The sequence below is a fragment of the Myotis daubentonii genome, chromosome 15 (assembly GCF_963259705.1).
Source record: "Myotis daubentonii chromosome 15, mMyoDau2.1, whole genome shotgun sequence".
NCBI lineage: Eukaryota > Metazoa > Chordata > Mammalia > Chiroptera > Vespertilionidae > Myotis > Myotis daubentonii.
In genome coordinates, this window is record NC_081854.1 from 46,345,157 (window position 1) to 46,371,762 (window position 26,606).

Consider the following 26,606-nt stretch of genomic DNA (forward strand, 5'->3'; position numbering starts at 1 on the left):
TCTTTGGGTCCTGATTCAAAACAACAAATGGTTAAGAAATATATAACATGAGACAGTTAAATTCTACTCTAGATAGTTTATATTAAAGAATTATTAACAAAACCAGGGGGGGAAAATCAGCCAATTCATAGCTTCTGGCTCTTAAGTCTCGTGAATACTCAGAGTACCCAGATACCTAAGAGTAAAATGAGTCTGAACAATCATCTAACTGAAAGTAACGACTTAAAACCTGCAAGTATATACAAGGCTAATTAAAAATTAAAAAATTTCAAGTGTTTTCCATTCTTCCCTCAGTCTCAAGCAAAGCTTTTGCTACTTCTATCAGAGGTACATTTCTTTAATTCTCTGTCCAGGCACCTTAATGCTGTATCCATGCTAACAGTCAGGGAAGGTTCTTCTTAAGCCAGAACCACCTGCAAAGGAGTACAAAGACTACAGAGGGGTGGGCAAGACCTGGTTCTGCACTGTAGGAGTTACTGTCTAACATGAGGGACAGAACAGGTACAATGGTTTTAGGTAAAAGTAGGTAGGTTTGGAGGCTATTCAGGTATGAGAGACAGGAGAATGCTATGTTGGTTGAATAGCTTTGGATAGTCTTTCCTGACACAAAGTAAGAAGATTATATGCATATGGTACTGGGAAACTACATGTGCTTTCTGGCAGGGGAAGTTAAGACTTACTTGGTTCACAAAAACAGTGCTTGATTTCTACAACAAAGTGTATCCCCTTATTGGCAAAAGGGAGAGATGCATGGCTTTCAAGGCCTCTTACTATCTAACCCCAGATAACCTATTCAGATTTATGACTTGTTGCTCTGTAGCCACTACTTTCTCTGAATGTGTCTGCTGATAAAATAACCACACTATTTTATGCTTAAATTTTTCTCAAATGATCCATTTTCCCAGCTGGCTTGTGAAATCTCTTTGAGGGCAAAAGCCAGGCTTGAAGCAACCTACATTTTTTTGGTAGATTCAGCAAATCCTACCATCTGCACGGAACATAACCCAGGCTGATGGAAAACATTGTGGGTTGCTGGTTGTCAGTCTGATTTGTTCTGCCATTACTTACTTTCATTAGTCCCTTGTTCTCAACAACAAAGAGAAAAACACTACAAGGCTCAATGCAAAGACCTCTTACTAGGTGTTCCATTAATAATGGGGACAAATATAAAATGTTACTACATAAGGTGAGGATCAAGGAACATTTGTAGAATGCTTTATAATTTCAAGCATCAATGTGCTAGCTTTTTATTGTAAGGTCTCGTATTTCTGATAAAAGACCACTTTAAGCATGATCCTAACTGTAATTTCTTTTATAAAACCAATATTGTTCAGATAGATTATTCTTAGGATAGGAATTAATGCTCTAGACTAGAAATATAATAGAGGCCACAAATGTGTCACATAGATGTAATTTTTCTAGTGTCATATTGAAAAAGTAAAAAGAAACAGGTGAAATTAATTTTAATAATTTTATTTAACCTAGTATGTCCCAAATATTATTACTTTAAGATGTAACCAAAAATAAAAAAATAAAAAATAAAAAAATTAAAAAAAGATGTAACCAATAGCCCTAGCCGGATTGGCTCAGTGGATAGAGCATTTGCTTGCGGACTGAAAGGTCTTACGTTCGATTCCGGTCAAGAGCACATGCCTGGTTACAGGCTCAATAACCTGTAGGGGGCGTGCAGGAGCAGCCGATAAATGATTCTCTCTCATCATTGATGTTTCTATCTCTCCCTCCTCCTTCCTATCTGAAATTAATAAAAATATATTAAAAAATAAAAGATGCAACCAACAAAAACATTAATAAGATATTTTATATTCTTTTTTTCATAATAAACCTTTGGAATCTGGTATATATTTTACATTTATAGTACTCCTCAATTTGAACTAGTCACTGTAGGTTCTCAACAGCCCCATGTGGCCAGGGGCTATAGTGTATTGGACAGCACAACTTTATGCCGTTGTTGCTCAGAGTACAGTCTAAGAACCAGCAGCACTGGCGTAACCTTGGAACTCATTGGAAACACAAACTTAGGCCTCACCCTTGACCCATAGAATCAGAATTTGCAACTTAATGGATCCCTATGTGGTTTCATAAAAGAAGTACTACTTTATAATATTACTTTCACACATTTTAAGAAATATTTTTCCAGACCACGAAGGTCTCAAAATTGGGACCTCAGCAAAGATGGCAACTCCAAACGCTGGATTTAGGGAACAGAGAACAAACCCCATCTATGTTGGTGACATTCTTGAGAAAAGTAACAAAAGGACAAAAAACAACATTTCACAAGCTGCAGATGCTATTGCTGGCCCTGCCAGAAAATCACTACATAATCCCAGCTATTTAGATATCCTTTGTAATAAAACTGGTGGAGGAAAAGCATTTAATCTCTGAGCTCTGTAGGTTTTTGTAGCATACAATAATTTGAAAAAAAAAAAAAACCACACCAGAAAAATCCCTCTTGTCCATCTTGAGAACTTAAAATGTTAGAAATTGCTTGTAAATAACCAAGTCCAACCTAAAAGACCAGGTAGAAAAATAACTGGTACAAAGGAGCACAAATTGAAACCAACTGTGTTGCCGGGGAGTCGAGCTGACAGAGTATTAGGTCCATGAACAATCTACTCAGGGTCTTAAAGCAGCAGCTTTTATTTCGACAGAGAAAAAAAGAGCCTCTCCCATACACTGCTTAGAAATCCCCTCAGGCACTGGATTCCTTTACCTAACTTTCTCCAGAAGGGAGTCTCTCCTCTGAAATCAATAATTAACTTTAGAGGCTGGACCAGGTCTCTCCCCGCTCCCAGGGGACTGACTGTGTTCTCCTAGCTATGTCACCACTCCCTCTCCCCACTCAGTAGTTCTGATCCATCTTCTCTCTTTATGGATTCAGCTCTGCCCACTGAGGGGGGTGGGGGAATGGACATTTTCTCTCTCATATTCTTTGCCAGTCTCCTTGCTTGGGTTGGCCATGCTTTCTAGGTTTTGTAAAATCTTTTTGTGGATCACCACCACTAAAAAGGGATTTACATTTATTCCAGGGACACAACTTTTTTTCTGATTATCAAAATATGTTAGCTTACTTATTGAAATCTGAAAAATGAAGCACATAAACGATTAATTTGCATACTACTGTATATGGCTTTGCTCTATTTATTTATTTTTTATTTTTAATCCTCACCTGAGGATATTTTTTCTCATTGGTTTTCAGAGAGTAGAAGGGAGGGAGGGAGAGGGGAGAGAGAGGAAGAGGGAGAGAAACATTGACGTGAGAGAGACACATCAACTGGTTGCCTCCTGCAGGTGCCTGGACAAGGGGTGGGGAAGGAACTGGCAACCGAAGTACCTATCCTTGACCAGGAATTGAACCAAGGGCTCTTTGGTGCACAGGCCAACAGTATAACCACTGAGCCAGGGCATGGCTTTGCTCTATTTTAAGAACTTGTCCTTATGAAAAAGGACTCCAGCCCTGGCTGGGTGGCTCCACTGATTGGAGCATCAGCCTGTATACCAAAAGGTGATGGAGGGGTTCCTTCCCCGTCAGGGCACAGACCCAGGTTGCGGGTTTGATCTGTTTGGGGCTTGTGTAGAAGGCAACTGATCCATGTTTGTTTCTCTCTCTCTCTCTCTCCCTTAAACAAAACAAAACAAACAAAAACCCATCAATAGATAAACCATGCTCTGTTTTTTAAATAAAGGACTCCGCTGCTTCTTAGCCTACTCTGTGGTGCTTCTATTTGGTCCACAAGCACCATTCACCAAAACCCACACCAGCCAACCCAAAGGCCTTTCCTTCATCCTCAACCTTAGTTTCCTCTGGCATCTAACAGTATGAAACTGATATTCTTCCTTCATCAGGGCCTCTTTTTCCCTTGGCTCCTGCCTTCCCTTGTCTCTTAGAGCTCCTCCCTCTTAGCACATTAAGGCTCTGTTCCTTTCTCTGTAGCCACTCCATTTGCTAACCTTTTTACTTCTGCTGTCGCTACACAGAGATCTTTAAAATCCACATCTGCACTCTCAGTTTTACTACCTAAAGGTCATCTATGTGGATGTTTGGTTATCACCTAAGAAGTAAAGAAACATGGACTCTAGTCCCTAATCCGTTACTAACCAATCAAAAGAGCGTGGCAAAGCAGGTTAGTCCCCTGGGACACAATATCACACATAAAATGGAACTCTGAGGACCAGATCCTTCCTGTATTTTCTATCATATTGGTGAAAAAGTAAAGCTTAGAAACATTAAAAAAAAAAAAAATCATTCAAATCAACATCTGGGTAGAGGGTAGGCAGGAGGTTCCCTCAGGCTAAGGCAGGACGATCCTGGTACCTGGGGGTGAAGAGGCTAGAAGAGAGGAAAACTGGCACCTGAGCACCTCCCTTGGCTCTGCTGACTTGTGGAGTGGGAAGATACAGAGGCCTAGACTAGGACACAAAGGGCTCTGAGGTCTGCGCTTGCTCACAGGCCACCCAAGGCGCCTCGCCAGCATCCTTGGGGAGTCTTCTAGATCAGCCCTCTCCCTCTTGCCTCAGCCTCTTGTCTGCCAGCTCTATGTTGCTCAAATCTTTCCCATCTTAAAACTCCCTTTAACTCCCCCTGACAATTTAGCATCTACTATCTCTATATTCCCTCCATGTTCAACTCCACACTGGCTGTCTTCACTCCTTTCTCTTCCACCCTTTGGTTTACCAGTCTGGTTTCTGTTTCTCAATTATTGAATTGCTCGGAAGCCAGGAATGGCCTTTAACAGGTAAATTCAAGAGCCTTTTCTACCCTGGCCAGGTGGCTCATTTGGTTGGAGTGTCACCAAAGGTTACAAGTTCGATTCTGATTGGGGTGGGGCAACCTATTGCTGTTTCTCTCTCCCTCCCTCTTCCTCTCTAAAAATATCAATAAAAACATATCCTTGGGTGAGGATTAAAAAAAGAAAGAGACTTTTCTGTCCTTATTCCACCTCAGTGGAATTCAGCATTCTATTCTAGTCTTTATCCCAGAATTATATGCCCAGAACATCAGAAAACTGGGTATACTTGGGTCATAGGATCTTATCCCCTAAAGAACTGCTTTCATCAAGTTTTGTTTTGGCATTATGCCCTTGGCTTACACTAAAGGATACGTGGGAGAAATTTCATTTGGAATCACATACATGGAAAAGTTTTTCTTTAAAGATTTTTTTTTCTTTCACTGAGAAACCTATGTAATATCGCTTTTTTTTAAGTTGCCACACATTGATCAATTATTTTCCTCTCAAATTATGTACCAATTATTCTATTCTAATTGGTATTTTCTGCAGGTTTGACTTTATATCATTTACTATTTGTACTTTCTATATATTTCTTCAAATGAGATGGACTATACATGAAATTGTATAGAGTATACGTACATATTCAATAAATAGAAAGTACAGAAAAACAATACAGAAATATAGAAAGTTATACTATTCTTATCAAAATAAAAATAACCTCAACTCAAAATGTGCATTTGTTATCTAAAGATTACAAAACTCTTCTAGGAGGCATAAAAAAACACCTCACTAAATAGGGACAGTACTATCTGTATCCATGATCAGAAAGACCAAACATTGTAAAGACATTCTTTCTACTTTTTACATACAATAATTTTCAAAATCTGTCTGAAATAAACAAGATATTGATAGCAATAAAATTTCTGAAAAATGAAGGCAATCTTCTATAACCAAATGTTAACATATTATAAAGCTACAATGATATAATCTAGTACTGTCACTATCACAGAAAATTTAAAACATTATTAAAGCAAATAATGATAAACAACCTAAATTAAAGCGACAGGGGAATAGTTAAATCTAGTAAATGATACGTCCACTAAATGGAATACTATGCAGACATTAAAAATCGTGTTTTAATGTAATAACATGAAGAAAACTCTTGTTTCACATTAAAAGCACCAAGAACCAAAAAAAGAATAGTAATTTTCTTTTTAAAAAGGCAGGACAAGCAGAATGGAATAGTCCAGAGCTTAGACTCTCCAGCCAGAGACCTACATTCCAATTCTGGTTCTTTTATTTACTAGCAGTATGCTGCAGTGAGGGCAAACCTTTTGAGCTCTGCATGTCAGCATTTTGAAAAAAAAAAAAAACAAACCCCTAACTTAACTCTGGTGCCGTGTCACATATAGAAATTTTTTGATATTTGCAACCATAGTAAAACAAAGACTTATATTTTTGATATTTATTTTATATATTTAAATGCCATTTAACAAAGAAAAATCAACCAAAAAAATGAGTTCGCATGTCACCTCTGACACGCGTGTCATAGGTTCGCCATCACTGACCTAGAGTGAGATATGCTACCCCTCTGTGCCTCCATTTCCTTGTGTACAAAACAGGAATAATGTTATCCACCTCATAGGTTGTCATTAAGATTAAATAAAACAATGTGTGCACAGAGCCTGGCAACTGTGCTTCTCTGTATTCCCTTCCCGCCCCACCTCCCGGTCCCACCAAAGGCAATGAATACATGTTAGCTAAACAAAAATATATGATGTTTGTTTCCTACAATTCTAATCACAAGCCCTAGATAAATTTTCTCCACCACAAAAATGACTTATTTGATAAACTACTGAATCTCTGTAGAATAAAGGCTGCAACCAGTTAACAGAACCTGGTGACTGACCAAATCCAGGAATGGAAGAGAAAACTTAAGAGCAAAACAAACAAACAAAACCACCACCACCCCCCGAAAAAAAGAAACCCAAAACACCCAGAACAGCTTCCCAGGCTGGTCTCTTACTAGTTTAGTCTGTCCGGTATATTGCTGCCAGACTAACTCTTGAAATGAGGCACAAAAAACACGTGGTTGAGGCTTACTAAATCAACTCCCCGGCTTTGCTCCCGGACTTCTGTACAATCTGTTCCCATACTTTCCACCCACCCACCCTCACCTTTGGGGCATCTTCCACACAATAGCCAACTCCGTTGTCCCCCACCCTCTCAGCTCAAGTCATCCCCTAAACCAGCGATTTTCAACCTGTGTGCTGAAGCACAGTGGTGTGCCACAAGAATTTGTAAAACATGCAACCTCACTTTTCCCTTAGGTCATCAAATAAAAAAACGACAAGTCAACAAAACAATAGTCGTCCGGTGTGAATGAGTCAAAAGTATACCTATTTTTTGTCAGATAGGCAAAATACATATATTTTTTTTGGTGTGCTGAAGAATTTTAGTAATTAGTGTGTGCTATGAGATGAAAAAGGTTGAAAATTGCTAACCTAAATCAGTAGTCTTCTCAACCTTGACTGCTGACTTCAAGTTTGTTTTTTTTTTGGTTTTTACTGTAGTCAATTGTTCTATGTCTGTGTCTTTTCCCCAAATAGACTTTTAGCTTAATGGTAAGGGCAGGAACTATGTTTTTTATTTCTGCAGCAATGAATATAAAAGTGTTAGATAAAGAGCAGACACTCAACATTGGTGCCAATGTCATATGAAACATGCACAAATGGTTCTTGCACATGACAAGAGCAGGAAGAACACATGGAAAAACAAACATTGTGTGCTAAGTAGAAGCTCTATTGTATGAGCTTATTTTCTTTTTTGCTATGTTTATGTCATTTATTAAGCAGAAAAAGAAGTCCTAACACAATTGTAGGTTAGATTAAAAAAAAAAAAATCCTTAGATGGTTTGGCTCAGTGGATAGAGCATCGGCCTGCAGACTGAAGGGTCCTGGGTTTGATTCTGCTCAAGGGCACATTCCCCGGGTTGCAGGCTCAACCCCCAGTAGGGGACATGCAGGAGGCAGCCAATCAATGATTCTCTCATCATTGGTGTTTCTATTTCTCTCTCCCTCTCCGTTCCTCTCCCTGAAATCAGTTTTTCTTTTTCTTTTCTTTTTTTAAAATATATTTTATTGATTTTTTACAGAGAGGAAGGGAGAGAGATAGAGAGTTAGAACCATCAATGAGAGAGAAACATTGATCAGCTGCCTCCTGTACATCTCCTACTGGGGATGTGCCCGCAACCAAGGTACATGCCCTTGACCGGAATCGAACCTGGGACCTTTCAGTCCGCAGGCCGACGCTCTATCCACTGAGCCAAACCGGTTTCAGCTGAAACCAGTTTTTTAAAAAAATTTAAAAAAATATTAAAAATCCTGCCACGTAAAAATAAAAGCTAATTGAATACACTAATTTTTTAAGACATTAAAATTTAGTAATTCTTCACCAAAAGGTGCCTGATGCTAGTCACACAGATATGAATTTCCCTTTTAATTACTTGGTACTGTAGTGGAGGTCCTAACTGCACAGGGCTTAGTTCCAGGAAGCTCATCTGGCAGGGAGACAGATAAAACAAATAGCAGCTATACAGTGTGATGGCTGCTGTAACAGGAGTTAACAGACTTCCCATACCCTGGCACAAAGGATGGCTTAAATGAGTGAAGGGCTTTAAGGAGAATTTTTATTAAAGCTGGATTTTCAAGGGTGAGAGGATCCTGCCAGGCAAACTATAGTAAGAGAGGAGCATTCTAGCAGGGATATAGCATATGGGGAAATTTAAATATGTAAGGAATTAGACCAACTTTGTGCAAAAATATTCAACGTAACATGGAAATGTGCTAAACCATCTCAAAGTTATTATTGTAACCTGGTTACAGAGGCCATGTTCTAGCCCCACATTAAGGGTAGCCTGTTTATTTCATTTATTGAACATTTAAAACAAAAGACAAAACTTACCTGAGAGTCAACATGCTATGCCACAGTACTGACTGGAGGCTGCCTCCTACACACATGCTGTCCCTCTCTACTTTCTACAGCCTGGATCACACTTTTGCTGGCACACAGCAACCTAATGTCTCACTTCTTTTTGCTCTCTCAAGAGTGACCACCAAATCCCTCCTTGCCGTGCTCCAGGCCCATATCCCTGAAAGCAGCTCAGTTATACTGTCTTTGGAGCAGTTCCACAGTTTTCCATTACTGGGAATAGGAGAAAAGGGTGGGAATCTGTAGCAAATCTATCATCTTGAATGAATGCTATAAAATGGAATAAATTACACACAGAGAAAATTTATAGAACATCTAACAGGCACCTCCATGGATTTTGGGGCACATTCTACCTAAGCACTGTTTCCCAAACCTGGTTGGTAACAGAATCACCTGGTGAACTTTAAAATACACAGATCCCAGAGATTCTGATTCAGTAGCTCTGGTGTAGAAGAGACTTTAAAAAAAATAAAATAAATAAAAAATATATATATATATATATATTTATTATTGATTTCAGAGAGGAAGGGAGAAGGAAAGAGAGATGGAAACATCAATGATGAGAGAGAATCATTGAGTGGCTGCCTCCAGCATGTCCCCTACTGGGGATCAAGCCAATAACCTGGGCATGTGCCCTGACTGGGAATTGAACCATGACCTCCTGGTTCCTAGGTAGGTGCTCATCCACTGAGCCACACCAGCCGGGCTGGATGAGACCTTTTAAAAAGTCCTCAAGAGCCCTAGCAGGCTTGGCTCAGTGGATAGAGCACTGGCCTGGGGACCGAAGGATCCCGGGTTCGATTCCAGTCAAGGGCACATGCCTGGGTTGTGGGCTCTATCCCAAGTAGGGGAAGTGCAAGAGGCAGCCAACCTGTGATTCTCTCTCATCGTGGATGTTTCTCTCTGTCTTTCCCTCTCCCTTACTCTCTGAAATCAATAAAAATACATATTAAAAAAAAGTCCTCAAGAGATTCTGATATAGAATCTCTGCTGACTATGGCTTGGAAGTGACTGACCTAGAATAGTTATTCATCCTAAATGCAGGTCTACAAAAATATAAGCTACTCAAATATGCACTGTTTTCTACTATGAGAATGTTTGATTCATTCTTTAATACAAAGAACTGTTTTATTTATTTAGAAATATAAATGATTCCCATATAAGCAAAAATGAAATGTATAATTTAATAAGGCAGTTCTAAGGTTTAACCTCTATTATGTGTACTATCAGTATCAAAAGATCTCTCTAGATTGTATGGGACAAGGTCAATGCATCACAGAAGGTAAAAAAGAAAAAGAGAGAAATGGACATACATAATAACCAAGTGAATTCATGGTTTGCAATGTGTATCAATGACCATGTGGCCGCTGCTCTAGTATTTCTATAACCCAGTACTCACTCATGAAGGCTACTTGGTAAAAACCAAATCATTTTTATTTGGTAAATGGGGCCCCCTATAATGTCAATCTTAAATTAGAAGCTAACAGCTTAAATTCAGCAATGCACATGCGTACCAAAGGCATAATATGGGTAATAATAAATGTCAATATAATGCCTTTGAACAAAGTTCAAATTATGGAAACAATCTGCCAACTTGGTTGCTCCTTAGAAATATGAAAACAAATATAGGCAAAAAGGAAACATAGGTAATAGCTTAACCAAGAAATTGGGGGGGAGGGTACAGGCAAATTACATATTTATAAATACCTAAAAGACACAACAAGGAGAGGAGAAGAAGCAAAGATCCTGTCTAACAAGAGACCAAAAAGACAAAAAAATTATTTTAAAAATTTATTCCCAAGAGGAAACCAAGTCACTATTACTTTACAGTCTCAACATATACTTATAACAAAAATGTTAAATAGTAGAAAGTTACAAGTACAAAACAGAAACACAAGATATATTAAAAACAATGAGTATCCTATTGTTATAGAATAGTTCTGCACCATACCATATCTCTGTGAATGTAAAATAGTTTGTACCTGCTTTACCATATGTGATTGTGACTATGATATGCCAGAGTTCTGTTATACCAGAGTTTGTGTAAACAAATAAAAAGTAGTGGGCTGAAATAATTTTGACATTTCAGAGGTCCAACTGGACTACACTAAAAATAGAGGTGCTAACCAACACCAGCCCTCCCAAGGATGGTCTGTTCTTATCCCAGGGAAATTACTAAAGGATTCTCAAAAAGTCCTGGGTTATCCAGAAAGAGATGAATAAGCTCAAAGTCCTAACAGCCTTGGTATTAGATTCCAAGCTTTAATATTAGCGACTGCTAGAGTCTAGTAATGCATTATACATGGATAAACTTTAAAGTTGGTGACGGCATTAAAAACAAAATTCTGAGAAATACATACAAAAAACCCAATGTGTGCCAGTGAACAGGTGTACTATATTTGAGAGCAGTAAAGTACAATCTCCACTTTTTCTAAAGATATATGTTTTCTAAACATATATTGATATGTTTCTCTGTCGAAAGATCTAAAAAACTGAATCCATATAAAAAAATTAGCTACAGAAGTAAATGCAAGCTATTCTATGAAACCTAGAAACTAATTAGAGCCAGTCTAAGGAAGAACAAAAAAAGACAGATGTACTGTTCTATACCAAGACCTTCGGTAAATCACTTTGCCTCTGAGCTTTCTTATCTGCAAAATGAGGGGATTGCCAGATGACTTAAAATTTCTTCTGGCTTTTAACATTCTACACTTTAGGTTATCAATTAGATTCATCCTTATAGGTAAGAAGGGGACAAGTATGTCCAGTTTCCAGCTGAAAGAGATCAAACAGGAAATTTCAACAACTGCATATGGATGGTAAAGTTGTACATTAGAGTGGAGCAAAAGGTGGTTCTCTAGCTTTGCAGTATCCTTGTTTGTAACCCAGAAACCAGGCAGAAGTCTCTGAAACCTATTTAGATGAAGATGGTTAATGCACACCACTCTACCAGGTAGCATTTACACCTGAAGTCCAAGAAATTTAAAGAGGAATCCCTGTGTTGGGCAAAAATACCACAAACATAAGCTACAATATACAGACTGGCTCTTTCCTCCATTAGAATATGTTTTAAACTATAAAGGCTTCTCAAAGTTAGGGCGTAATTACTGTTTATAGAACTCCCCTCCCTCCCCACTGCACAGAACATTAAGATATCGGCTTTTTTCTTCAAAAGCCCGCACCCATCTAGAACATTTTAGGACTCTATTTCCTCCTTTGTTGTTGGGAAAGCTGGTGTATCATCTACCTCTTTTTAAAATAAGAAATAGAGGATTTAATTTCAGTGCAACAAATGCTTAGAGCTATAGGTATATACCTGATAGGATAACCTACTTAGCCACTAGCTAAGATGTACACTTATCTAGAAATCACTAAATCAGAAAATATCTACTACTAAGAAGAGTCAAGAACAGACATTTCAAAATCTATGCCCTCAAATTTACAATTAATTTGGCTCTCACTCAAAGTCAATTTACTCTTATGTTAGAAATAATTAAAACAATGGGGAATAGGAGGAGAAATATTAGAGGCAAAAAGCCACAGGATTGCTGCCCTTAAAGGAACAGGTTAACATCCAGAAATAAGGAAGTACCTTCCTAGTAATTTGAAGTTAACATAGGGTATCAGAAAGCTTCAGTATTTCTTCCTAGTGTACTGGATTCCTTTTTCCTTTAAAAAATTTTTACAATACAGATTGTATAAAAGAAAAATTGGTTGTTGCCAGAGATGGGTCGTGGGGAGTGGGAGAAATAGGTGAAGGAGGTATAAATTTATTCTTTTAAAAAGAATACCAGAGGCCCAGTGCACGAATTCGTGCATGGGTGGGGTCCCTCAGGGTGGCCTGCAGGGATTGGGCCGAAACCCGCAGTCCAATGCCACCTGCAGCTCCTACCTGCTGCTCCTGCTCATCCTGGCCCCACGACCAATTAGTCCCAACTGGGAGAGGCTCGCGCTGCCACAGCAGTGCTCGCTAGCCATGAGCCCTTTGTCTGGCACCCTCCCAAGGGAAGTAGCCTGCGGGATCAGGCTGAAACCGGCTCTCCAACATCCCCCAAGGGGTCCTGGATTGCAAGAGGGTGCAGGCCAGGCTGAGGGACCCCACCAGTGCACAATTGGGCCAGGGAGTGACCGCGGGAGGGCTCCAGGGCATGTCTGGCCCATCTCATTCAGTACCAATTAGTGGGACCCCAGCAGCAAGCTAACCTACAGGTCAGAGCATCTGCCCCCTGGTGGTCAGTGCACATCATAGTGACTGGTCAACCAGTGGTCTGCCCCCCTAGTGGTCAGTGCACGTCATAGCAAGTGGTTGAGCAGCCTTAGCATATTACACTTTGATTTGTTGTTCAGTTGTTCTGCCATTCAGTCTATTTGCATATTACCCTTTTATTATATAGGATAGCCCTAGCTGTTTGGCTCCATGGATAGAACGTCAGTCTGGATTGAGGGTCCCGGGTTCAATACCGGTCAAGGGCACATGCCCGGGTTGCAGGGTCAATCCCCAGTAGGGGGCATGCAGGATTCTCTCTCATCATTTGATGTTTCTATCTCTCTCTCCCTCTCTGAAATAAATAAAAACATATTTAAATAAATAAATAAAAATAATATAATACTGTCAGCAATAAATAAAAATAAAAATCTCACTGTTACAGATATATATCTTCATTGGAGAGAGGGAAATTGTACCTAAATAACTTGGAAATGAATAGAAATTATAAGATTAAGGACTAAAGAACTACAGATAAGCATTGTATTATAATTAATAAAGTTGTTTCCCATGGAGTTCAGGTTAACAATTTTGATACCACTATACATGTATACTGGGTTTGAGCAAATAACAAATAGATGACGAATATTGGTAAAAGAAGAATTAAAATAAAAATTTAAAAAATAAGTATGCCATGAGCCCTTCTTTTGTGATGTACCAAAAACAAGAGGAAATAGCCCAGCTGATATGACTCAGTGGTTGAGTGTTGACCTATGAACCAGGAGGTCACAGTTCGATTCCAGGTCAGGGTACATGTCTGGGTTGTGGGCTCGATCCCCAGTGGGGGGACTTGTAGGAGGCAGCCAATCAATGATTCTCTCTCATCATGGGTGTTTCTATCTCTATCTCCCTCTCCCTTCCTCTCTGAAGTCAATAAAAATATATTTAAAAATAACAACAAAAAAATACACAAGAGGAATCATGGTCTAGCTCTTTCCTTATGGTCACATTCTGCTATATATTTTTTTGCTTTTGTACTTGATCTTCCCTCTCTGCATGTAGCATTCCCTATTTAACCTACTGAATTAATTTGTACTCCCCCCTCCCAAAAAAACTACAAAACCAAAAACTTGGCTCTTCCAATGAAAATACAGGCTTTCAATAATATTGTATCAGCTAAAAGTTTTTAGATTAATTCAGGTAGCAATGTATATCTTGGATCTCAGCTACAATTATCCTCCCCCAAACAAGGAAAAAAAAAATACAATACAGATAATAGGAGAAAACTCAGATAAGCCAGAATATAAACCTATAGGTTTTATATAAGCATTCTGGTTTATATCTATAGTCCCCTCCCTATACAGGGTGTCTCCCCAAAATGTATACGCACTTGAATATTATTAATTCCAGTGGGTTAAATCTAAAAGGAAACATCAAGTGAGCTATCAGGGAAAAGGTGTGGGTACATTTTTTGGGGACACCCTGTACACACACACATATTTACTCTCACATGGGAGAACACAGTGTGCATACATACTATTTGGCAATCTGCTTTATGTTTTTTTAAAATATATATATTTTTATTGATTTCAGAAAGGAAGGAAGGGGGAGAGATAGAAACATCCATGATGAGAGAGAATCATTGATCGGCTGCCTCCTGCAAGTCCCCCCACTGGGGATCAAGCCCACAACCTGGGCATGTGCTCTTGACCAGAATCGAACCTGGGACCTTTCAGTTAGCAGGTCAACACTCTGAACCAAACCAGCTAGGGCTGCTTTATATATTTCTATACATAATATATCTATGCATAATATAATGGTTGTATCACAACCTATCATATAGATGTATCAATTTATTTATTTATTTATTTATTTATTTTTTAAAATATATTTTATTGATTTTTTACAAAGAGGAAGGGAGAGAGATAGAGAGTTCGAAACATCGATGAGAGAGAAACAATGATCAGCTGCCTCCTGCACATCTCCCACTGGGGATATGCCCGCAACCCAGGTACATGCCCTCGACCGGAATCGAACCTGGGACCTTTCAGTCCGCAGGCCGATGCTCTATCCACTGAGCCAAACCGGTTTCGGCTAGATGTATCAATTTAATCAGTCCCCTATGGCCCAATATTGTTATTCCCAATTTCTGGTAATTCTGCTTTATCTAATTAAAAGGGGGGGGGCATTTATTTGCATTTATAAAATAATTACATTATACAAACTATAGAAAATGAAGAAAAGTCACCCCAAACCTAACCACCCTACCAATACTAGTTTTTTCATTTTGTTCTGACTACTGTTTTAATGTTTAATTTTATTCGCTAGGCCAGTGATGGCGAACCTTTTGAGCTCGGCCTGTCAGCATTTTGAAAAAAACCCCAAAAAACCCTAACTTAACTCTGGTGCCATGTCATAGAAATTTTTTGGTATTTGCAACCATAGTAAAACAAAGACTTATATTTTTTATATTTATTTGGTATATTTAAATGCCATTTAACAAAGAAAAATCAACCAAAAAAATAAGTTCGCGTGTCACCTCTGACATGCGTGTCAGAGGTTCGCCATCACTGCCCTAGGCATTCATTCATTCAAACTTACTGAGCTCTTGCTATGTGCCAGGTTTTTGTTTGGGTTTTTCTTTACTTTTATTCCTTAACAATTTCTTTTTTTGTATTGCATTTTTTAAAAAACCTCTCAAAGTATGATCAAACACATTACAAGTGTTCAGTAAGTACTGCAGATATCTAAATATCTGGATTGATCCAACTCACATTATTTCAGAGAAAGTCACTTTGGTATGTCTAGAACCAATTAGGTTCAAATATAAAACCTATATTCAAAGAGTAGGCATTATCACTATAGATCATGTAATTTTTAAATACCACTTACATTAAGAGGAACATAAGTAACATTAGAAAAACACATAAAAGTTAAGAATAGATGCTGTTGAATAATCTTAGGAACTGCAAGGTCCATAGCTTAGAATTTAGCCATTTTATTTTTATTTTACTTATCAAAGTGGGGGGAGGGGGATCTATATAAATTGTTAATTATGCTTGAGTTAACCTGTTATGTTTTCAAAATTGTTTTATAGAATTTATTTTATAGTTTTAGACCTGATTTTGTTCATTCTTCCTCTTTTCTTTTGACAATATATCTGACTTGGTCTAGCTATACAGAACTGCCTATCAACTGTGCTGAGCTCTTGCGCATGTCGCACATGTGTAGGAACACGCATGCAAGCGAACAAGCACCATTTAATATAATTTAACATCTACATTTCACAGTAGGATGCTATGGGGAAAATTAAAGAGCTGGATGATAGAGTTGTTCTATAGCTCAAAAGTATTGCTTCTCAAAGGTTTCTACTGTAGTACCTATACAAAGAACGCTTCCCACCACCAGCCATTCATGCCCCATTTTGATGACCTGTGTAATCTTAGACAAGTGTTACAGAGTGCATATCTGTTCCTAAAATATATACCTATTTCAATGTAAAAAATATTTTAATTACTTACCAGTTAAATTACTCAACTCACGGGCCCCTCAATAAGCACAACTGAAGCTCCAAGAAGACGGGTCATGCTTATCTTATAGCTTCAAGTGCCCAGGAATCATACACTTTGTACCCTAAGGGTATTTATATCCCAGTTTGAGAAACAGGGATCAAACTAGTCACAGCACTTAAAAGTGACCAACATGTTTCTACAACCCCATTCCCCAAACTATTTAGTTTAGTTTTCTCAATAGCTTTTCAAATCAGTCTTGTTTTTCTTTTCAGCAGTTCATTAGTATGTATTTTGTATCAACACTTCTAAAGGAACTTGTAGAGTATGTTATTTCTGGAAGGACAGAAAACCAGCACAAAGACCTTGTCCTTCCCATCTTATGGACGTACCAAGACGCCCACTTGGAAAATAGAGAGCTGAAGAATAGTAGAGCTTTCATCCCCTTCTTCCTCTCTATATGCTTCAGGCATAGTTTGTAAGAAAAACCTTAGTAGTCACTTAGATGATTTATTCATATGTTCACCTAATCTCAGCACTTGTAATTTCCACCTCTACACTCCTTTTGCCACTACATAAGTGAAATTAAACAATTTTCACATTTTCCAGGGGATAAGAAAGAAGTGCTTTCTGGTAGCCTGAGAAGATAGAATTTTCACACCCAACACCTTACCTTTATTGTTTATGAGATCCAAAGCCTAGTAGATCCTGACATTTGTGAGAAGCCTGTTTTAAGTTCCCTCTGATGTCTATTATATTTTATAGCAGAGAGTGTAGGCCACAATAAATTTTAAGTGACCCTTTCAAATTTTAAGGACAAAATTGATAACAACTATAACTAATACTCTGATGTAAGCATGGGTCATTAGCTAGGCTAACTCAATTAGGACGATTTTTATCCAGGATATCAAATTCCCCAAGAACAGGATTCCATCTGTCTGTTCCTCTTCAAAATTACAAATCTCCACAACAGACTCTTGAAGTCATTTACCAAGATACTGTCAAAAAATATATATTCCAAAGTTTTCTACAGCAAAGCCGCCACCATTTCCTGTTCTTTTTTCTATGTAGTCCCAAAATGATACTTAATGCTTTACAACATTCTCAACTCTGAGAATATCCTGTAATTAATGTTATTCTCTCACAAGTGAGGGCTGTAGGCATAGAAAGGTTAAGTAACTTGCCCAGTGTCATCTAGCTAGTATATGGTAGTACAGAGTTTCAAACTGAGGACTTTCTGACCATAAAGCCTGTACGCCCTCAACCACTCACCCTCTTGTGTCTCCTATACCCAAGAATGGTCCAGCAAATCCTCCAACCAAGGAGGGTTTTACTACTTCTATTTTTAAGACCAAGAAATGGAAGTATACCTCTCCGTGGCTGCAAAGTCAGTTTGAAAAGGAAAAACAGAATCCAGCTCTCAAGCCCTTGGTCAGCAGTCTGTCCACTAGTGCATCTTGTTCTTTGGCCCCGGGTCCGTGACCATTCTAAAACAGAAGCGTAAGTCATTTTTATGAATACTAAATACACACAAATGCACATACAATATGAAAAACAAACTTAGGACAAGATGAAGACTGATAAAATGTCATCTTATTAATTGGCCCATTCCATAAATATCTTAAGCCAATAATAAAACACTCATTGTTTTTTTAGACATTTGCTAAAATATATAAAGGACTAAAGATTTGTGGTTATCAAAATAACACCTCAGCCCTAGCTGGTTTGGCTCAGTGGATAGAGCGTCAGACTGCGGACTCAAGGATCCTGGGTTTGATTTCTGGTCAAGGGCACATGCCTGGATTGCAGGCTCGATTCCACAGTAGGGGGCAGGCAGGAGGCAGCTGATCAACTCTCATCATTGATGTTTTTATCTCTCTCCCTCTCCCTTCCTCTCTGAAATCAATAAAAATATATTTAAAAACAAAAAAGAAAAGCTTCAGGCAGTGGTAGAGTGGAACTTACCTTCAAGGGGAAAGGGGTTTGGGGGGATTACCAAGTGAAATGAAAAGAGCAAAATTTGAATGAACAGTTTTCAAAGAACTTAGCATAAGATGTATAACCGAGGGAATCCAACTCATAATTAACTACAGCCCACAAAACTAGGCTGATATAATCTTTCTTAGATGAACCTGAAGTCTTCTCTGTTGAGAAGCAATTTAAAACATAGAGGACTAGTGTTTTTAGTTTAAGAAACTTTTGTATTGGAGTCCATACACTGTCAAAGGGAATGAGGATTTATGCCCCTGAATATTCTAAGGGCAACAAAAAATGAAGACTGTGTGTGGAAAAAAATCACTGTTCTTGAGGTATATGTCAGCAGTCTGTATACCATACCACATTTTTGCACCCAAATACTAATCACTGAGAAAATGCACAAAGATACTGCCAGGGAGCCTGGCTGGTGTGGTTCAGCGGTTAGGGTATCAGCCTGTGCACCAAAGGGTTGCAGGTTCCATCTCCAGCACCAGTCCTGGTGTGGGCAACCAACTGATGGGTCTCTCACATCAATGTTTCTCTCTCTCTTCCCCTCTCCCTAAAAAAATCAATGGAGGAAAAATATCATGTGAGGACTAACAACAACAAAAAAGATACTGCCAGGGAAGATCAAGTTTAGGGATGTTTGAAATATGGCATGCCAAATCTATATATATAGTTATGATTCATGGTCTGCAAAGTCATCATTACTTGCCATTATTACTTCTTAAACCTGTATGCTCTTTTTCAAATACTAAATTATGACAATTCTTAGTTGTTTGAAGGAGGACCTAATTTTTGGCAAAAGAGCCTAAAGTCATCTGGAATCAAGATAGGTAAGTAAGGTAGATAAGTGGTTAACTAGGTTTCTGGTTTTAAAAATAAAATGGAGCTTATAAAGTAGATGATATGGAGTGAATTTAATACAAGCAACATCTCTGAAGCAAAAAAACAGTCTCTAGAGGTGAATTTCTGTCAGCAGGCACCATGGTGCAAGGCTCTGCCACAGGATTCCTCCTCAGGGCACTTGTCAGCCACAGATGGCCTCCGCAACTCCCCAAGCCTCCCTTAAGTCTTAGGTGGGTGTCTCATTTCTGTGTGTTCTCTAAAGCAAAATCCTAAAGACTAGAATTTGAATGCATCTTAAGGATAACTTTTACAGCTCCTACATTTTATGCTGGTTGAACAAATCTCTAAGATGACTTTTACAACTACTTTTAAATAAGCAGCACTTTCCTATGTGGACAAACAGTTCTGTTGTAATCTTCCTCATACCACTGATTTAAATAATAAGTTCCTTTGGGTAACCTTATATCCTCAATTTATCTTCTCTGTAGATCTCCTTTCCAATAAAAACAAAGTATGAATCCTGGCATTCGGGAAATCACAAAGGATAGCAACTCTGTGGATAAGCTCTATATCATTAAAACAGCGTAAATGATGTGTAAGATTTAGAAGTTAATGACTGCATATGCACAACTGAATTAAGAAGCAAAATATGGTTTGTGGAGCACAATGCTAACATGGGGGGGGGGGAGCTTTACTCCTGGCTCAATTACAGACCTGCTGGATTTTAATTTTTAATGCATGTGGAGCTTATTTAATAAGTAAAACATGCCACCTGACATCCAGAATTTCAAAAGGAAAATACCCAAAATCACAAGAGTGCAAAAAATTACACAAATGGACTAATATATTAGACAATTAAGTGTGGTCCTATTCCCAAACTTGACACTCCATCAATGCTACTGCATTTAGTTAGTGCAATTTTATTGTGAAGGAGGGGGAGAAGGAACATTCTGTAGGGTTCAAAAAGGGATGTTGAAAGACTCCCCTATGGAGGCAGAACGCTGCAAAAGCCTACAGATTGAGATTACACACAGTGGACTGACAAATTTGCTTAGCACCAGGATGTTTTAATTTCCTCATAAACTTAACGTAACTTTTCTTAAAAAAAAAAAAAGTTAACCAAGACTTTCTTCTCTCCAAATCAGGCGGAGTTATTATTACATCAACTGCCGGACCATACTATATTAAGGCACTAGAATATTTGAGCGAAGAGCAAAAAGACAATTCAACAGAAAGCTTTTTTACGATGCAAGACGGCTTAAGGACGGAGTAAATGTAGTACAGTCATATACGTGCCCCGTTTGACTTCTTTTGCAGCCTATAGAGTAGTGGAATTAACTTGACTAGTTGATGTAAATTCGGAAGAAAGCATCAAGATTATGTACGGAAATGTTTACTTAATTCTGAACTCGGGGCTACAGGAAGTCTGCTACTAAAGAGTAGTTACATTAGGCGTAGATATTTATAAACCAACTGCAGCTAGTGACCCAAGATTCAATTACAACATCAACCCTCAGATTTCTGCGTAGGGGCAAATGACCAGCCAAGTCAAAATAATTCATTCTGCCGTACACTGGACACTGGAGCTCTAGATCGTGTTGCCGAACTCAGAACCGCTTTCGCCTAGTGCTAGAGCCCCAAGTACTAAACACTGTACTAAGTTGGCGTCAGGACATTTGAAAGCGCGAGGGAAACGCAAGGGTCGCCCGCCGGAGTCGGCCAGCCCATCATCCAAAACTCGGGAACTTGTCCTATCACTTGAGATCAGTTTTAATCCCTTTGAGATCTCTGGGCGCACAAGATCAGGCAATCACTACCTGCAAGGGGAGTCGGACTCTGGCTCCCGAAAAAAGACTTGGTTCAGAACTCCTGTCTTTTCCGCCCGCCGTGGGGGGCCGCACCGACAGGGCTCCGCCAAGAGCCCGGGCGCTAGGTTAGGGGCGCAGCGGGGCCCGGCGGGGGCGGCGAGCGCGCGTCCCCCCGCCCGCTCGGGCGGCGTCGAGGCGCGAGTAGCTCAGCCAGCCTTGCAGAGGGAGCTCTCGGCAGCTCTGGGGTCCCTCTGCTCGCAGCAGCGCCGCCTGCGCCACTCGGTGGAGACGGAGACCAGCGGCGGCGACGCGCGGACTGGCAGCGACCGCCGATCAGCCGAGCCTGGCAGCCGGGTAGGTTCCGGGGACCGGGCGGGCTGGAGGATGGGCAGCCCGAGAGGCGTTGGCCAGGGCCCGACACCCATACCGCACGGAGACCCGGCTGCGCGCGAGGCGGCAGAGCCGGGAGCCCCTAGACCAGCGGGCGCGGCAGCCGAGGCACGGAGCTAGCCTGTCGGCTGCGGCTACCCGCCTCGGGAGTGGCAGAGGGCACAGGGCGGGCCGCGGCCGGGTGATCGGTCGAGCCAAGAGCCGGTCTCGAGGGCAGAGACAAAGGAAGGAAAATGGAGTCGCCGGCGCGCGGGCCTCTGTCGCCGTCGCCGCCGGAGGCCTAGCGCGCCGCCAGGAGGGAGGCCTAGCGGGCGGGTGTGTGTTGGGGGGGGCCGGCCGGGCTGTGGCGGCGACGGGCAATGGCGGCGGCCGCGCCGCAGCAGGGACGGTAGAGGGAGACAAACACCCCCCGGCGGCGGCGCTGGCGCCGGGCTGCAGCCAGCGCCGACCGGAGCGGCCCCATCGTGACACCTAGAGGCGGCCCGCGAAACCTCCTCCACCCGGGGCCCCCTTACCTCCGCGCCACACCCCCCGCAGCGCCCGCTCCGCCGCCGCTCCACCGCTCCGGCCACCTGGCGTCCCCCGCTAGCTCCGCGCACCCGCACCGGCCACCGCGCCGCCGCTGCCGCCAAAGAAGCAGCTCCGCGCACGGTTTAATCGCTCCACAGGCTCGGACACAAAATGGCGGCCGCGTGGTGCAGTGCGCCTGCGTCGGCGCTGCCGGGGCCGCGGGTGCTGATAAGGGAAGGGACGGGTGGGGGGGCTGGCCCGGCGACGAGTGGAGGGCGGGGGAGGAAAGGTGAGGGGAGGGGTTGGCGCAGGGCAGCATGGGAGGCGGCCCCGGGCGCCAACTTTCAAAAGCGGGCGCGATGGCGTAACGGGACGCGCTGCGAGGCACGTCACGCCGCACGCGCCCTCCCGCGCTCTCGCCCGGTCGCGCGTGGGCTCCGCGGGCGCCGCGAAGTCCGGGCTCCCGCTGGGTGGGGTTTCTTGGGCGGAGGTCACCGCCTCTGGGCGGTCCGCGATCACGGGTCCGCTTAACCTAGTTCCTGAGCCGCAGCCTCCCGCCCTGAACCCGTGAAGGGGGCGAGGGTGCTGGGAAGAAGCCCGTGCGGGGCTCGGTGGAGGGTCTGAGGCGTTTCTTGGGGCAGGCCCCGCCCCAGTCTCCACCCTCAGCCTTGCCCGACCCGCCTATCTAGCGCCGCACCGCATCCCGCCGGGGAGTTAGGCCGGTGCGGTCCCGGCGCGTTCTCCTCTCAAACAATCCAGCGACCGCGAGGAGAGCTGTCTCTTCCCGGCGGCTTTGGGGAATCTCTCCGCCCTCGAAGAGAGCTTGCTCTTGTCCCCAGGCCACCTCGGCCCGGGAAAGCCAGCGGGAAACGAGACTTGACGCTTTTGCGGGATCGTGGCAGTCCGGCGCCGAAAGGACTTTCTGTTTTTGGCGCGGTGTGCTTCTGCGTTTCAAAACGTGCGCTTCTGGTCTCTGCCCCAGGGCTGTTCCATTCTCGGGGCGGGCGGAGTGCCGGAGTCGCCCTCCCCCTCCCCAGGGCGCACCTGCGGGCGTGACCTAACCAACCAGCCGTAAAGTTGACGCAAGGCCGCCTGGATATTCCGGCGGCTCCGGGAGGAGAGTTTTTGGTGCTTTTTGGGAATCGGACTCAGGATTATATTCTCAACTCCCTTAGATGTGGATAACAAACAGCTTCTGCTGCATTTGTTCTTTTAATTAAGAGAATGCTACCAACAGTATTGACAAATCCGAGTGTGTGGTGTGTGTTTTTTTAAGGGAATCAGAAATTTGGATGATTTAAAATAAAATTTCCAGATGTTTAGTCGTTAGCAACTTAAATCAAGCGTTTTTGAACTGCATGCGCTGATGAAACCATACGTGCGGTTTAACCTGACTTTAAAGGAAAGGCACTCCGGCCTTTAGAGACAGGGTAGTGGAGACGGAGAGGGAGCGGCCCGGAGGGCAGAAGGAAATTCACGATGTTGAGTTGCGAAATCTACGGGCAGGAAAGGTTTCAGGTAGGAGGGACGTGGTCAACTGTGTGTAGTGCTGCCAAGCGTTGTACTTGGGCTGGAGGTATGGTTTGAGTCAGTCGCCTTGGAGATCAGTGGAGAGTATTATTGGTGGCCCTGGCTTGATTCATGTTGGTAAATCAGAAATGTGGATATGATTATAATGAGTTGAAGAGTGGACGGGAAAGTTAGGAAATACCGGCTACATGTAGTCAACACGAGAGAAGTTTTGCCGTGAAGGGAGCAAATGAATTTAGGCATAACTAGGAGGCATAGGGGATCAGAGAGATGTTTGTTTCTTTTATCTGTTGATTCCAGAGAGAAAGGAAGGGAGAGAAACACCAATTTGTTGTTCCATTTATTGATGCATTCATTCGTTGATTTTGTATGTGCCCTGACCAGGGATGGAACTTTCAACCTTGGAGTGTTGGAGACAATACTCTAACCAACCGAGCTATCCAGCCGGTGCAAAGGAGATGTTTAAAAGATGGTGGGGTTCTAGAGCATGTTTTTGTGCCATTGGGAGTGATACAGTAGAGAGAAGGTTTACTTGACCTTTATAGGAGTGAAATCCATGGGAGGATATAAGGAAACTGGAAGGATTAACCTCGGAGAGGAGCAGGATGCTTCCACTGTGATAATCAGCGTAACTGATGAAGATGAAGATGATGCAAATGCAAAGGAGAGGGAAAGCAAACTTACAGCTTTGCTAGTAGGACAGCCTTGGCAGGATTGGGTACCCATTTGAAGTTTATGATCATGAGTTTAAAGATAAACTAGTTGGTTTAATAGGTGATTTTTCTCCAGCAACATTCAGCTGCTTGGGTTCAGACATAAAGAGGGATAATTTGGTTTCTCAACACCAGGACCCAATTTTTTTGATTCCTCCTCTCAGGCACTTGCCTTTTGTGATTAGCTACTATTCTAGAAATGTGTGAAGTATTGTGAGAATTTACATGTGACCCCTTTTCTAGGAACTAAGTGGTTCTATTTGTCTTTTTATGTACACACCTTAAGGCTCAAACATAGCTCTGGCCGGTGGTGCTAAGTGGTTAGAGCATTGGCCCACACATCCAAGGTTCACAGGTTCAATTCCCGGTCAAGGGCACTACCTGGGTTGCAGGTTCAATCCCTGGCCCTGGCCCCTAGTTGGGGATTAGGAGGCAACCAGTGGATGTGTCTATCACATTAATATTTTTCTTTCTTCCTCCCCCTCCCCCTCCCTCCTGCCTTCCTTTCACTCTCTAAAAATCAGTGGAGCCCTAGCTGGTTTGGCTTAGTGGATACAGGGTTGGCCTATGGACCAAAGGGTCCTGGGTTCGATTCCGGTCAAGGGCACATGCCAGGGTTGTGGGCTCAATCCCCAGTGTAGAGCGTGCAGGAGGCAGCCGATTAGTGATTCTCTCTCATCATTGATGTTCCTATCTTTTTTTTTTTTTTAATATATTTTATTGATTTTTTACAGAGAGGAAGGGAGAGGGACAGAGAGTTAGAAACATCGATGAGAGAGAAACATCGATCAGCTGCCTCCTGCACACCTCCTACTGGGGATGTGCCCACAACCAAGGCACATGCCCTTGACCGGAATCGAACCTGGGACCCTTCAGTCCACAGGCTGATGCTCTATCCACTGAGCCAAACCAGTTAGGGCGATGTTTCTATCTTTTTCTCCCTCTATCTTCCTGTCTGAGATCACTATCTACACTAATAAAAGAGAAACATGGTAATTGGCGTACGACCACTACCCTTTTCATTGGCTAATCAGTGAGATATGCAAATTAACTGTCAGCCAAGATGGCAGCCGGCAGCCAGGCAGCTTGAAACTAACATGAGGCTTGCTTGCTTCAGTGATGGAGGAAACCAACGTTCCCCGCCTTTGGCTGCAGGCCTCTGAGCCTTCAGTTTCAAACATTGTAACAAATACCACTGGACTTCAGCCAGCAGATTCCCAACATTGTGTGCAAAGGCCAGAAACCTACTTTCAGCAGCAGAGGCCTAAGAGCTGGAGCTAAGCCTCAAGCTAAAGCTGGCCCAGAATTTAAAAAAAAAAAAAAAAAAGAGCGTTTGGGAGTTCAGTCACCCCCAGCCTGAAAACAGCCCTCAGCCCCTCACCCAGACTGGCCAGGCACCCCAGTGGGGACCCCCACCCTGATCCAGGACACCCTTCAGGGCAAACGAGCTGGCACCCACCGGCACCGGGATCAGCATGACAGGGGGCAGTGCCCAAACCCCCTGATCGGCCCTGCTCTGTGTGTGACAGGGTGCGGCGCCCCAACCCCCCCCCCCCCACCCCGGGCCCTGCTCTGTGCGTGACGGGGTCACGCCGCAACCTCCCCATCGACCCTGCCTTGAGTGTGACGGGGTGGTGCCCCAACCCCCCAGTCGGCCCTGCTCTGAGCCCGACCAGGGGCTGCACCTAGGGATTGGGCCTGCCCTCTGCCACCCGGGAGCAGGCCTAAGCCAGCAGGTCGTTATCTCCCGAGGGGTCCCAGACTGCGAGAAGGCACAGGCCGGGCTGAGAGACCCCCCCTACCCCCCGAGTGCACAAATTTTTGTGCACCGGGCCTCTAGTATATACATATATGATTTAATGTTGACAAATATAAGGCAGTGTATTTAGATGGGAAAAAAAAAACTGTATTTACAATTATATTTCTAACTGCTATGGTCAGAATATTTGTAGTCCCTCCAAAGTTCATATATTGAAATTTTAATGCCTGATGTGAAGGTATTCGTAGGTAGGGCCTTTGGGAGGTGCTTAAGTCATGAAGGTGGAGCCCTCATAGAGATCCCTGGCCCTTTCCACCACGTGAAGTCACATGGAGAAGACTATGAACCAGGAAGAGGGCCTACGTGACTATGTTGGTGCCTTTTTTTTTTTTTTTTTTTTTTTATCCTCACCCAAGGACATTTTTCCATTGATTTTTGGAAAGAGTGGAAGGGAGGGATGGAAGGGGTGAGAGGGAGAGAGAAACATTGATGTGAGAGAGGCACATCCATTGGTTGCCTCCCGCACTCATTCTGACTGGGGCCAGGGAAACAACCTGCAACTCAGGTATGTGCCCTTGACCAGAACTTGAACCTGAGACCCTTTGACATGTGGGCCGAC

At 42.4% G+C, this 26,606-nt stretch overlaps 1 protein-coding gene across 5 annotated transcripts in view; it reads right to left on the reverse strand.

The window, feature by feature from the left end:
- CTCF (CCCTC-binding factor) overlaps positions 1–22,192 on the reverse strand; it is a 43,555-nt gene extending 21,363 nt beyond the window's left edge. For 2 of the 5 annotated variants that reach the window (XM_059667759.1, XM_059667758.1), the window contains exons 1-2: positions 21,991–22,192; positions 17,822–17,938 (exon numbers count right to left, since the gene is read on the reverse strand). The gene's annotated coding sequence lies outside the window, so the exon portion shown is untranslated. Of the gene's footprint in view, positions 1–16,463; positions 16,576–17,821; positions 17,939–21,990 lie in introns of all 5 variants that reach the window. The other 3 variants (XM_059667756.1, XM_059667757.1, XM_059667755.1) reach the window with 3 other exon arrangements.
- Between the last annotated feature and the right edge of the window lie 4,414 nt (positions 22,193–26,606).